Consider the following 12816-nt stretch of genomic DNA (forward strand, 5'->3'; position numbering starts at 1 on the left):
CCTATCCCACCCCTCTAGGTGGTCACAAAGCACGGAGCTGATCTCCCTGTGCTATGCGGCTGCTTCCCACTAGCTATCTATTTTACATTTGGTAGTGTATATATGTCCATGCCACTCTCTCACTTCACCACAGCTTCCCCCTCCCCTCCCCTCAAGTCCATTCTCTATGTCTGTGTCTTTATTCCTGTCCTACCCCTAGGTTCATCAGAACGATTTTTTTTTTTTTTTTAGATTCCATGTTTATGCGTTAGCATACGATATTTGTTTTTCTCTTTCTGACTTACTTCACTCTGTATGACAGACCCTAGGTCCATCCACCTCGCTACAGATAACTCAATTTCGTTTCTTTTTATGCCAGCAAAGTAAATATTTTCAGCCTAGGGGCCATAAGGTTTCTGTTGCAGTTCTGTCATTGTGGTGCCAAAGAAGCCACAGACAATACTGAACAAAGGAACACGCATTCCAACAGAATTTTATTTGCAAAACTGGTGTATCTTGAGGGACGCAGTTTGCTAATCCCTGACTTAAACACTAATATTAAGCATTTAGGGAAAATAGAAAAAAATCTTCGAATTACGGTGAGGTATTGAGTTAAAACTCCAGGAAAAAATGGTTAACACCTTGATCAATGGAACCTATATTATTCTTTATTGAGGTGTGCCTTTTGGAATAAGAGAAAGGCACTGAACTACAATTATGATGAGTGTAGTTAACTTAATTCTCTAATCCTTTCTTCTGCTCTCTTTTTTGCCTTTCTTCCTTTCGTTCTCATTCCAGTTTTCTCCTTTATTGTTTTCTGTAAATGTTTAGACTTGTGTACATATCACATTCCATAAGAATGCTTGAGCTGTTTTGATGGATAGCATTTAGTCCCGGCTTGATTTTCATGTAGAATGGGAGTGCAAGAACACTTTAGTCTCAAGAAACAAAGTTTGCTAGCCAGTTTATGCAGTTTGCATGTCTACTGGCAATGAAGAAAGACAGATCTTCATGTCAACATGCTGACTCATATACTCTTCAATGACTGAAGAGTCTGCAATCAATTATGTGACACAGCGTTGTCTAATTGATGGGCTATATGTGTATGTGAGGCTATTATAATAGATTAGCTCCTATTAAGATAAAATCGTCATGTGGAAAACTCTCTGCCTGCCACATGCAGGCTTCTGCCAAACCATCTGATCAGTGCTATAGAATATCTAAGCATTTATACTCAGAAAAGTGACTGTAGAAAAACAGCAGCCTCACATTCAGCACATTGGCCCTCTCTCCTCCTTGCTTCAAGTCACATCTGCTGATTTCATGGTTTGATACTTTTTTTTAAAATTCTTGTTAGCTCTCTTGAGCCTGTTGGATCTCATCTGGCCTCCCAGCCTTACACACTAAATCAACCAAGCTCAGATCAGGCTCTCTGCTAAGCAGGAAGGAAGGAAGAAGCACAGAGGGGCATAGAAACATTATACTGAACTCTGGTAGGCTTGGAGAATATTCGCCCCAAATTGATCCCTTGAACCTTGAACCTAACAAACTTGCTTGGTACTCATTGTCATATTGTGGAAACCGCAGTATTGAATTGGACTTGGTTTCGGCCGCACCCCTAACAGTAGGCGTAGATAGGATCTCAAGCAAGACATGAAATATCTCGGGTCCTCAAATTTTTACAAAATAAGGAAGATGGATTGGGAAGATTTTGAGGATATGTTTCAGTTTTATATTACAAGAATCTCAGATGATGTATTTTGAAAATTCTTTTTTGGCTCTAAACTTAATAGCAGTGCATTTAATTATGAGGTTCAGTGATCTAGTTATCTCTTTTCTAACAACCCACCCCCAAATTTTGTGGCTTAAAAAAACAGCATAGGGGCTTCCCTGGTGGCGCAGTGGTTGCGCGTCCGCCTGCCGATGCAGGGGAACCGGGTTCGCGCCCCGGTCTGGGAGGATCCCACATGCCGCGGAGCGGCTGGGCCCATGAGCCATGACCGCTGAGCCTGCGTGTCCGGAGCCTGTGCTCCGCAACGGGAGAGACCACAACAGAGGGAGGCCCGCATACCACAAAAAAACAAAAAAAAAACAAAAAAAAAACCAGCATCTATTTTTCTCACAAATCTGCAATTTGGGTCGGAATCTGTCAGGCAGTCATCTCTACCCCGCTCCGCATCGGCTAAGGCATCTCAAAGGCTGGGGGTTGGAATCATCTGAAGCCTTGTTGACTCAGGTACTTGGCAGTTGATGTTTGCTGTTAGCTGGAACTTAAGCTGGAACTGCCAGCTGGAGCCTCTGTATGTGGCATTTTCATGTGTCCTGAGCCTCCTTACAACATGGTGGCCGGGTTTCCAGGGCAAGCATCTAGATTGAGGGAGCCAGGAGGAAGCTGTGTTGCTTTTACGAGCTAATCTTGGAAGTTGTGCAGTCTCTCTCACCACATTCTATTTGTCAAGAAAGTCATAAAGGGCTGCCCAGTTCAAGGGGAAAGGAAACATTGATAGGGGTGTGGCAAGGTGCCGGGAGAGCAGGTGGGGCTGGAAATATTTCTGTGGCCAGTTATGGAAAATATAATCTGCCACATTCAGGTTATAACAAGGGCTTATATTTGAATAGAACTGCTATGGAATATCACTGCTTGGGAACTCAGCTTCCTCATTAATAATTTAAAAGGGAAAAAAAATGAGTGATTCTATATCCCAGAGTCTCTGCTTAATATCCCTATGTGCCTTATTTCATTTAATCTTCATTTTTACAGATGAGGAAATGGAAGTAGGAGGAGTTCAAGTACCTTGCGTAAGTTCTCATAGCGGGCAAGTGTGCAATGGAAAGTGGACTTCAGAATCAAGCCTGTCTAGTTACAAAGCCCATGTCTCTTCTGCTACCCCATAGTACTTCACACATAAAACTCTTGTTCTCATGTTTTAGCTTTATTTTTGTTGTTGTTGAAAGAGGGTAAATTCAGATGAGATTTTAGGTGGGACTTAAAAGGGAGAAGAGTTGCCAGATAGTTTAACACCTGAAGTGACTCCATATCTAAAATTAGTCTTTGAAAATTAGTCAGCAGGAGTTGATTGTTAATAGCCATTTTTTCTTTTGCACTGGAGAAGGCAAAGCAGGATGATAGCCTGGCTGTTATTGGTACCTAAGGACTGGGGAAAATGCTGAAGCATGTCTCTGATCCATAGCTGATGGTATGTACGACCATAACGTGAGTAAAAAATTATGAGGCAGTTCTCCAAGAGTTAATGATGAATAAGTGTATAAAGTGTCAATAGAGTCAGATGTGAGAACATGGAAGAGTAGACCAAAGCTGGCCAGTGGTCTGGACTAAAAAGGAGTCAAGCAGTTGTTGCCTGAGGTTGGGCTTCTGTGTTTGTGGGCCAGGCCCATGTAAGAGAATGGAGCAGGCAAGAGTGTCTTTGCTTGTCCCTGGATTAGGTTCTTCTACCAAATTTATGTGTCAGGTATGCATGCCAGATTGCCAGCAGTTTTAAACAGAAGGCTTTGTGAAGGCTCTCTGCCTACACAGGGTCACCCTTTAGTGATTGCTTACCCCATTCATTCAGTAAAACCAAACAAACAACAACAAAACAAAATGTAGTTGACCTGATCCAATTACCTTTTAACATATTTGGCATTGACTTGACCCAACCAACTTCGTTATGGCATCCTGTGAACATAGGCTTATAGGGATTCACCTCGTATCCCCTGCTTTTTTTTGTTTTCCCCCACACATTAGCTATAGAGAAATCTATGGTCTTTAAGAAAGTTATTATAAGAATTTTTGTTTTTTGTTAACAATGGGGTGGCTGTTAAAAGACCAGTCTGGGTCTGGTTGACAAAAGATTTTGCCTCATTGTCTACATCAACACACTGCCTTTGTACAAATGGTCTCCCAAGGACAATTTTTAGGTCTTAGCTGTGAGATTTCTTTTTCTCATGTGCTTGCAGCAATTTCAATTGCTTCATAGCTCAACATCTGGAAGCACATTTGGCTTCATTGTTGGGAAATAAATTAGCATTCCAGATCACGAACAAGGGGCTGACCTTGCACTGGAAAGCAGCGACCATGTCTTCAGTTGATAGACCAGTCTTCCTTGACTATGGAGAAAAAGCTGAAATGCATCTCTTTTCTGGAATTAGTGCCATCAGAACAGCCTGAGTCTGCTCACAATAAACTGGACATTTGCCCTAGGATGTGGAGCAAAAGATGACACTAATTGGAAGTTGGCATCCTGGAAAACATGTCACAGTCATCTCCTGCAGGAAGATAACCCTTATCATGTGCCAGCACTGAACTGTGGGCTCCATGGACCTGCCTGTGTCTGCTCACACCTGTTCCAACACGGGTGCCAAGAAATGGGGGGTCAGGAGGAATTAGACACGCAGAGCCTTTGGGAAGCCACAGAAGTCACAGGGCCCTTTGAAAGTCCTTTGGAATTACAATAGATTCGACAAGGAGGGGATGGCCTATGTAGATGTATTTGGCTGTGGTCATGAGCATTGAGAATCCCATGTCAAGCACCAATCTGAACAAACTGAACAGTGAAGGAAAAAGAAGATTTAAGGAGCCAGAAATAGACACCATGAAAAAGAGGATTTACATTACTGGTAAGTTTTATTTTTATTGCAACTTTTTCTTTTTAAATTAGGGGTGATGTACAAATATGGAGATAGAAATGCATTGCGTTGGTATAAATAAATAGACTTAGACACACTAGTATCTTCTGCTATTTAATGGATTGGGGCAGATTGTAAGTCAAATCATGGCCCAAGAAGTGTCAGTTGTAAGCACATATAAAACCTGACATCACAATTAGCGTAAAAGTGGGTGTTAATCTTAACTGTGAAATATAAAGTGATTACACTTTGTGATCACACCTCTCTTATTTTATCTCCTTACCTTCCTCTCATAAAGGGCTCCCAAAACTTTTGTTTATATGGGACTGCGTAAGATGCAGAAGTGAGGAATAGATATAGATGACTCTATGTAGCCAGGAGAGATACTGCTTCTTTCCCACTATGGCATGTTAACTCCTTTTCCTACTATTCAGTTAGTTCCACAAAAGTTTATTAGGATCCCATTTGGTGTCAGACACTGTGTGCTAAGCACTTGGGGTACAAAATATTTAGGCCACTTTTAGCTGTTTCCCAGATTACTGCACTAGTCTCTTAGTCAGGGATCTTGTTTCTGGTCTCACCACTTCACCATTACACTTTCTCCCAACTTGCTCTTCAAAATACAGATTGAGTCATCTTTCTAAAATGTAAATTCTATCACATCACTTCCATGAATTACATTCTTTAGTTGTTATCAGTTGCCCTCAGGATACAGTCCTAGCTCTTTGGCAGGACACCTGAGATTCTCTCCCACCTCATCTTTGGCCACCCCTCATCATGCCTCTGAGGCATGTTTAACTGAGCACAGTTACACAGAACTACACCTGAAAGCACCATGTGCTTTCTTATCTCTAGGTCTTTGCAAAAAGTGTTCTCTCAACCTGGATTACCTTCTGTCCCTCTGCGTGTGGTCAATGCCTACTCATCTTTCCTACCTTCATTGAAATGCCACTTCCTTTGGGGAGCTTACCATAACTTTCCTTCTACACTGCTGCAGCACCATTAGCTTAATCAAGTAACCATCTCTTGTTGGTTAAATGATTTATTTTATCACTCACTAGTACGTTTATCACTCCTTTACATCTCTCTAGAGTAGTTAAGTCTTTGATTAAAATATAACAAATCTATGCACTCCTACCCTTTGTTTTATCAGTGTCTTTTGCACACACCATCAATATTATAGCTGTGTGCATATTCTCATATTTATTTAGCATTTACGATGGCAAAGAATAGTTTTTCAAACTTATCATTATTTAATCTTTAAAACAACTCTAAGTAGTAGTTATTACTGCCATCATCTCATTTTCAGCTACATTTAATTTCCCCAGGTGTTTAGAATAGCAGAACCAAGATTTAAACCCTGATCTGTAAGACACCAGAGTCTATTTTGCTCTCTCTTAAGATACAGTATAATAAGTTCCTTCTCTCTGTCTCTCACTTATTTAATTTTAAACTTTCCAAGGCTAGGAATAACGTTTTAATCATAGTTACAGCTCCAGTACATAGTACAATGTCTTTCATGCAATGCATTTTGAGAACACAGAGAATGGATGGGGAGGCCTCTGCACCTATCCTTAAGTTGCTCATAGAACCAGAGGGCAGACACCTAAAAGGATAATTTTGATATAATGAGATAAATTCACTGTTACAGATAGGCACAGGTTACTATGAAGTGAGGAGGAGGGACAAATAGCCCAGACTTCAAGTGCTTGGTTTCCTAAAAGAAGTAATGCCTGAATTGAATATGAACACACTAACTTCTTACATGCATTTGCACTAAATGTGTATCTAGGGGAAATTCAAGTAATGTAATCTTCTTCATGACAAAAAATTAAACTGCAGTCATATTTTTGAAACATTTAGCATGTGGCAGATGAGGTGTGGAGCTATTGGTTATTCTTTGTAAAAAACAGTTCCATAAGCTGATATACCATTGTCAAATTACTGTTAAGAAATGGTATCATGTTAGGGTCAAGGGCTAGATTTAAAATTTTTGATTTGGCATTTTTCATGTGACAAATGATTATTGGAGTCTGGTTGAATAAAAACTCTAAGTCTTCAAGTAATATGAACTTGAAACCCCCCCTCAATTTTGTTTAATTTTTTAAGTATGTAGAAACATTACCATTTCTATAATATCCAGACTAAAGTCTGTTTAGAAACTATCTGCATGACCTCTTTTCACCTCTACAAAGGAGAAGTTGGGTTGAAGACTCCTGAAGGATCTTTCCAGCTCTAGTAGACTCTGATCCTCAGTTTTGTCCGTGATTTTTTCTGAGAACGTAGTAAAATGTCCACTGTTTTAATAAATATAGATAATCATATTCTGAAAGAAAAAGTAGTATTATAAGTCAGGTGCTTACAACTTTGAGCTAAACTCCAAGCACTTCTAATCTGAATTCAAATGAGCTCCTGAGATCGGTATACCTGTTTTTTTCTTAAGATTTTTTTTTTTCTTTTTTGATGTGGACCATTTTTAAAGCCTTTTTGAATTTGTTACAATATTGCTTCTGATTTATGTTTTGGTTTTCTGGCCCTGAGGCATGTGGGATCTTAGCTCCCCGACCAGGGATTGAACCCGCACCCCCTGCATTGGAAGGAGAATTCTTAACCACTGGACCACCGGGGAAGTCCCTAGCATACCTGTTTTTTTTTTAAAGAGGAACGCTGGCCTTACGTTTATTTATTTTTTAAAATTTATTTATTTTATTTATTTATTTTTGGCTGCATTGGGTCTTTGTTGCTGCACATGGGCTTTCTCTAGTTGCGGTGAGCAGGGGCTACTCTTCGTTGCGGTGCGTGGGCTTCTCATTGTGGTGGCTTCTCTTGTTGTGGAGCACGGGCTCTAGGTGCGCAGGCTTCAGTAGTTGTAGCACATGGGCTCAGTAGTTGTGGCTCGCAGGCTCTAGAGCACAGGCTCAGTAGTTGCGGCACACGGGCTTAGTTGCTCCGTAACATGTGGGATCTTACCGGACCAGGGTTCGAACCCGTGTCGCCTGCATTGGCAGGCGGATTCTTAACCACTGCGCCACCAGGGAAGTCCATACCTGGTTTTTAAGTGTGGTTACTGACACTGATTTCAAAGTGAGGGCTGCTGTCCTTGGTGCTGACAGTGATGTTTACATTGATCTTCTTGAGCAAGTGTGTGTGTGTGAAAGAGAGAGTGGGGGTGTGGGGAGAGAGCGAGAGGTGGGTCGGGACAGAGGAAGAGTTATCCAGGACACAGAAAAGAATGTCTCTCACTCGTTTAACCAGGAAGCATCGCTTTTACTCTGCTAAACTCATCTAGGGAGCTTCAAAGATTTTCTGGGATTCTTCATTATTTGATCTATATCTTTTTAAACTGTGACTGAATTTTTACATAAGGGGTTAAGAGTGGTTCCCCCTTAGTTTTTCATTTTCCATGTTGATTTCCCAGTTTGCTGTACAATAGCCTTTGTATGCGTATTGTGTCAGGGAGTTTCTTTCTTATATTTTCAGCAAATTTAAATACCCATTTTACATTATTCTTTGTGTTCTCCTCTTCACAGACATGGAAGACATCAGTTCAGTTTCTGTGAACTTAAAATTAAACCAAGTTGCGATTAACCTATTTATGTAACTGGAAAATACTGGAAAGGAGTTTCCTCCCCTGCAAGGTATCTGCTCCTCCTGTTTGTTTTTAATAACAACCAAATTCCTTGGGCTGATGATATTATTTGTTGAAAAGCATGGAAGACTACTGAGACCCATTATCGTTCTTGCCATCTTTTTTTTTTTTTAAAGAATTATGAAGCTTTTGCCTCATCTCTCCATTTTCTTATCATTTCACTGACCACATGTTAGCATATTTCACACCAGGTACTATCTTTCAGACCAGTTTACTTATTCCCCTTTTAACCTTCCTTATGCAACTCACAGTTCTTTTTTTCCCTTAATTCTTTTCCAGTTATCTTAGAAAGATTTGTCTCCCTCTCTTTGTTCCACTGAGAAAAAAAGGGGCTAATCCAGACTTTTCAGTATAAGAGTATTGCTGGCAATATCTCTATAGTAAAGGGAATGAAAGCTAGAAACTTTGATGTGGAATTAGGGAGAATAAAGAACCAGTGCCTTGAACTTTTAAACCCACTGAAAATGCATTCAGTACTTTTAAGAGTCAACATTGTCTTCCTTATCTTTCTCTAGTTAAATTTATTTTCATCAAAGAACAAAATCTTTTTTTTCTGTCTTGTTTTCCCTTTTTTTGGCATTTCAATCATATTGTTTGCTACAGTTTTTTTCTAATGCAATTGTACCATATTTCAGTTTCAGCTGAGGTTTAAAAAGCTTTTGTGAACTGGACCTTTACAGATGATGTATAACATTTCATTATGTTTTTGAGGTCAAAGCAATAGGTATATAACTTTTCGAAAATATTTATTTCCATCATGGGGCCTCTCTGTATTAAGTTCTTACGCTTGATGGATTTTGTTAAATATTTTATTGCCATCCATTTATTTTCAAAACGGAATGCCTACATTTTCTTTGCATCAAACAAATAACCACCTTAGTAGGTTTTTATCTATTCACACTCCAATTTTTAATATTCCTTCATTTATTCACATGGCAATTATTCATGACAATTATCAATAGAGTGCCTAGTACATACCAGGCATTGTACTAAGTCCTGTGACAGAGATATTTAAGGAATAGTCTTTGTTTTTGTTTTTGTTTTTGTTTTTGTTCTTTTGCGGTATGCGGGCCTCTCACTGCTGCAGCCTCTCCCGCTGTGGAGCACAGGCTCCGGACGCGCAGGCCCAGCGGCCATGGCTCACGGGCCCAGCCGCTCCGCGACATGTGGGATCCCCCCGGACCGGGGCACGAACCCGTGTCCCCTGCATCGGCAGGCGGACTCTCAACTACTGCGCCACCAGGGAAGCCCGAGGAATAGTCTTTATCTCAAGTTGCTCACGCTGTAATGGGGGTACCAGATGAGCAAACATAATTGTGGGAGTGAATTAACTGAATTAACTCAGTTAATTGAATTATGACAGAGGTACAGAGTGTCATGGGAACATAGGAAAGGGTACCAACTTATCCACTGGGGTCCAGAGCTGGAAACTCTATAGTATAACCTTGAAGAATTGCCCTAATGGACTTATAACTGAGCAGTGTTTACTGGCCCTGATTGTGATACATCTGTGCAGTTGTATGGGCTTTGGAATCAGAGAGACCTGGAAACAAATTCTGGCCCAGCTGTTTCCTAAGTGGTGTTCTACTTGAGATTCAGTTTTTTCATCTACAAAATGAGAATGATGATACCTGCCTCACAAAATATGATTTGAATAAGATAATGAGGTTCATATCTTTTCTTTAAGTCCCTCCCCATAGACATTAATGATAACAAGACTGAACTCTGATTATCACACATGGTAATGCTCAAGCCCTGGTTTAAGCTATTAACATGTCTCATCCTTTTGATTGTCACCAGGACTCTGTTAGGTATATGTTATTATTTCTATTATCCCTGCTTCACAAGGAGGAAAGTGAGGTCTACAGAAGTTAAATGATTTGCCCCAAGGATATGGTTTATAAGAGAGAGAGCAAGGGGTTGAACTTAGATCTGCTTAGCACTGAAGCTCAGGTCTTTATCTCCTCCTATACTCTTGCTTCCTGCCCTGTTTTATTTCGATTATTGAATATGGTAGACATTTGTCTCACGGGTTTTGATTCCCAGGTAGGAGACTAGGGTAGACATTAAACTATACATTTTATGTAGACATGCACCATGTGTATTTTGCTAAGCTGAATCCCCAGCTTGTCACATAGGACTTGATACCCAGAAGGCACTTATATTTGTAAAAGTGTAGGCTAAGCTGATGTAACAAAGAAACTCCAAAACACAGATGTTTATTTCCTTCTCACATAAGAGTCCATGGCAGGTAGGTAGGCTCGACTTTTCGATTTTCAACAAGCAGACAAGTAACAGCAAAAGTCCAGGTCAAGGATTTTTTTTAAGCAAGTGATGCCAAAGTTGCCCTTGTCACTTCCATTCACTCTCCATTAGTGCAGACTTAGGTCACCACCCTTCCCTATAAGATGGGTCAGAAAATTTAGATTCTAGTTGGACAGCTACTTTCTCAGGAAAGGGAGGAGAATAGATTTGTGGGCACCACCAGAAATTTCCATTACAGTGCTCAGTGAACATTTATTGAATGAGTAAATGAAGAAAATCAAAGCCTGTAAGTAAACATGAGCCCCAATGAGACCAAGACAAAGGTGTTAGCTTGATCCACTAGCTTAGAGACCTATGTCAAAGTGCCAATAGGTCTTTCCAGCTAATTCTTGCAAAAACACATCTTTAGTCGTAGCCACCTGTTGTAAGTGTCATTTCACTCTAACGTTTTCCTTTAATCTGTGACTGTCAACTTTTCTCTTGAATGTCAGAATGGGATGGAAGCTAGAGAAGAGTTTATGTGAGCTCCATGGATTATGACGCTCTCTTAAGGGAGGTAAAGTGACAGGTTATACAGCACTTATCTATGTCAGCTATCAGGGACTCTTCATCCTGGAGCAGGGGAGAGTATCACGAGTTTTAGCTGGTTATTTGTGATCCTCTTTCAGAACTACCTTGGCATTAGAAGAGAGTAGCTCTGACACTGGCAAATGTAGCTTTAGTTCTCCTAAAAGAAATTTTCTACCTTTGGGCTTCTAGACTCTGTCAGATCAATATCCTAGCTGGGAACTCTATCCTAGCAACTTCCTCTTTTCTACAATGTAACACTTGCCTTGTTTCATTAGAGTTTTTTCACAGCCCCTGTAGGGGCATGTATTGTATGATGCTCCACTGGTAGCAGATAATTCGCCCCACAGAGCGTGACCACTTTTCTTTGTTGCCTGAGGGTATGACAGATCCTTATTAATTTCACTGAGTCAACAACCAGAATTGCAATAGACTTTGTGAACGCAGAAGAGAAAAAGCTACAGATCAGGGGGAGTAGTCAGTGAGGTCATTTTCTTCCAAATTTACCAAGGTGGAACCTTCCTCTCTCACTTGTAAGGCTGAAAAAAAAATTAAAGAATAGCTACCGAAATCTCATATCTCTTTAAACTCTTTCATTCCTAAGAGCTTAAAGTGACTCTGTAGACCTACATCTCATTTATTTTCACGACATCCCTGTGGAGTCAGAGGCTAGTTTTTCTTTTACTGTCCAGAGGAAAGGCAATGCCCTAAGAACTCAAGTGACTTGTATTCAAGGTCAAAAAATGAGTCAAGTTGTAAAGCCAATGCTTGAATTCAGGCTTCTGACTTCTCACCTAGTGGCTGCTTTAAGATGATAGTATTTGGGGAAGAAACATAGATGGGAGAACTTAAAATATATGATAAAGACACGATATATTGAGGTTCAAATCTGGAAATGTTCCTTAGTTCACAGATGTAAAAAAAATGCTTTCGAGGGACTTCACTGGTGGCGCAGTGGTTAAGAATCTATCTGCCTGCCCATGCAGGGGACACAGGTTCAAGCCCTGGTCCAGGAAGATCCCACATGCCGCGGAGCAACTAAGCCCATGTGCCACAGCTACTGAGCCTGTGCTCTAGAGCCCGCGAGCCACAACTACTGAGCCCACGTGCCACAACTACTGAAGCCTGCGCGCCTAGAGCCCGTGCTCCACAACAAGGGAAGCCACCACAATGAGAAGCCCGCGCACAGCAACAAAGAGTAGCCCCCGCTCGCTGCAACAAGAGAAAGCCCGCGTGCAGCAATGAAGACCCAACGCAGCCAAGAATAAAATAAAATTTTAAAAATTTTAAAAAAAATTAAAAAGAAAAAGAAGAATGGGGGATATTGGCCATGGCACATAACTGATGCTCATTAAATTGTTGTGGAATAGAAGGGTTGTATGACAGAAAGTGGGTGAACAAAATCACCTCAGATTTGTAGGGTTGGAGCAAGATCTCCTTATAGCCCCTATGGTACCTTTGTACAAATTAGGCAAAATGCTTTTCTTCCGGGTGCACATAGCCCTAAGTCAGGGTACACAGCTTGGTGAGTGAGGCCCTGGCTGGATTTCAATGTCATTTATCCAGCCCTTCAGCTGGACGCTGTTTATGGCAATCTTGGGGTAGAATCGCACCCTTAAAAGTCACCTAGGGGCTTCCCTGGTGGTGCAGTGGTTGCGCGTCCGCCTGCCGATGCAGAGGAACCGGGTTCGCGCCCCGGTCTGGGAGGATCCCACATGCCGCGGAGCGGC

Source organism: Physeter macrocephalus, chromosome 11, assembly GCF_002837175.3.
Source record: "Physeter macrocephalus isolate SW-GA chromosome 11, ASM283717v5, whole genome shotgun sequence".
Taxonomy (NCBI): Eukaryota; Metazoa; Chordata; class Mammalia; order Artiodactyla; family Physeteridae; genus Physeter; species Physeter macrocephalus.